This window comes from Ascaphus truei, chromosome 5 (genome assembly GCF_040206685.1).
Source record: "Ascaphus truei isolate aAscTru1 chromosome 5, aAscTru1.hap1, whole genome shotgun sequence".
Classification (NCBI taxonomy): Eukaryota; Metazoa; Chordata; class Amphibia; order Anura; family Ascaphidae; genus Ascaphus; species Ascaphus truei.
Window position 1 is genome coordinate 135,348,847 of NC_134487.1, and position 5,174 is coordinate 135,354,020.

Below are 5,174 nucleotides of genomic sequence, written 5' to 3' on the forward strand. Positions count from 1 at the left end.
CTACCTGTGTAACTCATTATTGTAACGAGATAATGGGGTATACTCCTAGTTAGAGTTGAGGTATGGTATAATTAGAAATGTTAAAGTGCCCAGAGACCAAAGAAGCGATGGCTCTATACAGAATATGTGATCCTCAGCAAAGAAAAGAAGAAGAAATATCCACACTGAATTTTTCTACTTACTGTAGAATAAAAATGTTGTGTAGGAGAAAACATATCTAGTTTCATCATATAAAAAAATGGGAGAGAAAGCATACCATACTGTATATACAAATCAATTAGCTCACAATTGGCAAGTCATAAATAGTATAACAAAGATACTTCACCAAAATTAAATGGCCAGGGAAGTAGATACAGCTCTATGGGTAGATGAAAAAAAGGAAAGGGCGTTTAATCCATATTCACAGGTGTGCAACGTTTCAGAGCCATCTCAGGGCCCCTTCTTCTGTGAGGAGAAACATCCTTCCCATATTTATTGATTTGGTATATCCCTGTATACATTTTCTTGCTAAAAAGATGTCCAACCTTTTTTTTAACATATATCTGCCATCAAAGTCCAATGGGTAATGAATTCCACATTCTAATTACACTGAGTGTAAAGAAACCTTTCCTCGTGTGTCATCTACAATAAACCTGTAAAACAATTCAGCATTTCAAGTGTGTAGTGCTGTCTGCTGGCAATATTTATCTTAACATTTTAAAGTGTCTGCATAATTAAAGCTTTGTATGCACACAAATAATTCACTTAAACTAAAGTGCATATTTATGTAAATAAAAAATCAAAAGGATCATTCTAATTTTGACTTAAATACCTAAGTTCAGACTAATAAATAGTGGTGTTTGAAATGAACAGATACGCCAAGCACCATATAAGTAAATTCTGAAGCATTCTCTTTTGTTTTCTTATTTGTAGTTAATGTATTTCACCTTTTTGTTTCTTATCAACAGTAAAATATTTACTGTTTTAATATTTAAAAAATTTCTCATTTAGGAAAACGTTGGCGACCAGGCTGGGAAAGTCGCGGACAAAGTTGTCTTTGAAATTCTTAAAACGGCGGTAAAATATTTGCATTTTGGACATTGCATTGTTGATCAATATAGATTGTGTGGGTTTTTATACTGTACATGATGTAAAATTGTGGGGCACATGTGGACAATTAAACTTGTCAACAGGTGCTAGTTTGAATCCTGTTTAATCTCATTCAGGTACTCACATAAATACTGAACACTGTCTGTCAATGTCAAACTTAAATTCATATTATTTTACTTGAATATACTATGTGCTTGTATGTATGTATGTCTTTATTTATATAGCGCCATAAATGTAAAAATTTCTAAACTACTTTACATATATCCACTTAAACCAGGAGAATGTTTTGATGTAAAAAGAAGGGAGAAAAAGTGTGTATGACACACACGCACACCAAAAATATATACAACTTGTGAGTACATTCACGTCTCAGGCAGGTCTGCAACCCTGCCTTTCCCCATTATCTCAGAGCATATAACGATTTTACTGCAGCCAGGGATTCTGGGTAATTACATGTTTATGAGCAGACTGTGTGTCACTAGATGTGTGTGAGTAGGTTTAGTTGCTATGCACTTCTTTTAAAAAAAGGCTGTGCTGAAAAAGCTGTGTAAAACGGCAGCATAAACTTAAATGGGCCCATGTTAAAATAGACAAGAAGCAAAATGTGACACACTGCGTGCTGAATTTGCATGCCATTATCCAGAATCCTTTGCTGTTGTAGAATCATTATGCTAAGAGATAATGGGAAAAGGCAGGGTCTCAGACCTGTCTGACACATGCGATTGTATCCACGTGGTATTTTTATTTGCTGTACACTGTACGGAGTAGAGTTTTTGGCACTTTTTAACTCAAAATACATTAGTGTGTGTGTGTGTGTGTGTGTGTGTGTGTGTGTGTGTGTGTGTGTGTGTGTGTGTGTGTGTGTGTGTGTGTGTGTGTGTGTGTGTGTGTGTGTGTGTGTGTGTGTGTGTGTGTGTGTGTGTGCGCGCGTGTACACACCCATGTACCAAATTGGAGTAAAGACATACATAAATAACACTAATAACTGAAAAATGAAAATGTGTTAAGTGAAAATTGACTTAGCACAGAGAGCCATATGAATGTTAGAAACATGTCACCCACATAATGATTTATAACATACTGTAAATTAATTTGTAGATTAAAACTCTTTATTGTAGGATGACCTGGAAATTACTGGACAACTACTGGGTGCTGTATGTAAATTGTTGGTAAGATAAATATTTGTTTATCCGTAAGAGAGATCACACATTTTGAATAGTTCGGTCAAAAAAGAAGATGAAGAGAGTAAGACATACTGTATAGCCACTGAATAGGATACATCTGCTAGTATCTGTAATAACGATATCAGACTATGCACTTTGAGTTCTTGGTCCAGATCCACAGAGCTCTGTTAACTCAGGGCTCAAAAAGGGCATTTTCAAAATCATTTACAGACATTATTTTCTCTGAGGTAAACGTGAATCCACAAAGCTAATTATAATTATATGCAAAAACAACAGCCATTATAAGCATAGGCTCAATGTTATGTTAAGTCAGCAGAGCACTGCCTTGTGTTAGCTTCAATAAGATGGAGTGAAGCCTGTCTGACTCCCATCTTTTCCCTGAATACGTGTTTAAGTAATGTAACAAAAGGAAGAAAGTATACATGAGGGGGAAAGAACCCGTAAATAACAATGTATTCTTTATATCTTACCTAATGCTGGTCTTGCACTCATCCAGACCATGTAAAATCCCAATTTAATGTTCTGAATGTAAGTAATACCAAGTCTAGCAATGACCTAACAAAAGTCTCATTAAATCCCTGTGCTAACTATAACGGAGCTCTCTGATTATGACTTGTTAGAGGGAACACCTATTTTGTATATCACTAGCGCTAATATCCCTTATAGTTAACACAATGTCCTCTCCAGCAAAAAACAGCACTTTTGCTTTATTGATCTTCGAAGATCCCCGTTAGCACTTAATGATGTACTGTATTAACTTAACATACTGCATCATCATTGTCATTAACAGAGCTTTGTGGATATGGGCCTTTGAGAGCCATAAAGTCATTTATGAATCAGCAAAAGCCTGAAAAAATGTTTCACTTGTGTTTTTATTTTGTTCTAGTCTATGGAAAGATTAATTCTGTAATCACTCATTTTTATTTCACAATTAGGGAAAGACTCTCCTTGGCCTGAAAGAATCATTGGTAAGAATTTCTTTCTTCTGGTTATTTTCCTATCTCCTACATTACAGATGTAAAATAAATGTACCCAATTATGTCAATTAACCAAAATATTAGCCCTCAGAATGCTGTAAAATAGTTCACCTATAAGTAAGTTTCCGACAATGGAAACAAATGTTAATTAGAGGGAAATTTCAAGGTTGTAGAATATTTTATAAAAATTCTCATTCAAGATTTTGCCTTTTCCTCTCAATGCTTTTGTCCACACCTTAAATAATAGAGCATTTAATTAAACTACTATACTGTAGTGGCAGATTCAATAGACTGTAGAAATTAAAGTTTTGATAGAAAAATATATAAATTCAACCTTTTAAATCAACCGTTGTTGGGCAGATAATTTATTTTAAAGTGAAGTGAATACATTTTGAATTCTTTAAACAGTAAAATATGTTTCTTTTATGTGTTCCAAATCCTTTAAAAATATCACCAAATAAAAATACCACTTGTGAGCATATTCACATGTCTCAGACAGATCTGCAGCCCTGCCTTTCCCCATTATCTGGGTACATTGTGCTGCCAGAATGTCTTCCTAATTCCAGCTGGGGAAGGATGTTAAAGTGAACTGAAATTAGACTTTATTTTTGTCCTACTGTGATGACATCCTGAACTGACATATACGTCCTTATTTCAAAGGAAATGTATGTGTCATATGTGGCAGATTATTATTTATTAAAAAGGTACATAAGGCTATAGGAACACTGTTGCAGGGTACATGCAACTACACACGCGGGTCTCTTGACAAGGCTTATTTATTTAGCCTTAAAAGATATACAGCACCAAAAACAAAAATAGCTTTTCATCAGCAAACAAAAAAAACCTGTCTTTTTCTTCAGCAGACAAAACTAAACAGTTTCTCTTTAGCAGACAGTGTAAAAATCAGGCAGCTACCCTTTTCTATGAAGCAGACAGACCGTTCATAATTCATGTACTTTGATAATCTCTTCAGTAGCTTACTCCTCTCTTCTCAACCAGCACCCATGTGTCTACAGCCTGGGGTTTTAACACACCGTGATTAGGCAGCTGGGATCCAACTAATTGTCCTGAGGTTCCCAGCTGAAGTTAACCTAGTCACTGCTGCACTGCAGAATAGACATAGGTTTTCTAGGCATATAGCTGGTGGCTTTTATTTACCCTGTCACAAACACTCTACATAACAATAAGGATCAATTACCGCTTGACCCATGTGAGTATATCATAGATAGAGTAACAGGTATCAAGTAAATCCAGCATGTAATCCAACAAAGTCTCTATTGTAACTTTAAAATGGCTTGTACAATCCTAATATAAATATTCCTCTGGTTGTCATTGCCCTGATCCCAATGATTATTGTGCATATAATTCAATACACTACGCTGATGCTTTACTATTACGGGGTGACACATACAGTATTGAAAGATGACTTGATTAATCGCTAAAAGATGTCTCGCATACAGGTGAGTAGAAGGGGCCATTTTAACAAGCAGATGTATAATTGAAATGTGCTAAAAGACCCTTTTGTTTATCTGGACTTTCCTTTAATCTCTCCATCAGGCCGGTTTAAAGATAGACAATATTCTACCAGGACTTTTAGGATGAGGAACAGAAATCCCAGTGTACTGTAAGTGACACATCATGACATTAACATTTAAAAAAATTCTCCAGGAATATTCATATGAATTAACCAGTTAGACAAATAAATATATACAGTATATATAGATATATATATATATATAGATATATAGATATATATATATACTGAATATATAAAAAATTAAAATTAGTAGATGAAACCGTTCTGTGGCTAACAAAATGCTTTATATATATATTTATATATACGTGTAAAACAGTGACAATGGACAGAATGGAGAGGTAGGGGATGCTGTGGTGGGGGAAGATGTGGATAAGAAGAGAGGCAGGC

At 34.9% G+C, this 5,174-nt stretch overlaps 1 long non-coding RNA gene across 1 annotated transcript; it reads left to right on the top strand.

Annotated features, from left to right (window-relative positions):
* Positions 1–988: 988 nt before the first annotated feature.
* On the top strand, positions 989–4,878 carry LOC142494454 (uncharacterized). Its single transcript, XR_012801448.1, has 4 exons — positions 989–1,056; positions 2,208–2,258; positions 3,209–3,241; positions 4,808–4,878. It is a non-coding gene; the product is annotated as an uncharacterized LOC142494454 (long non-coding RNA).
* Positions 4,879–5,174: the final 296 nt, after the last annotated feature.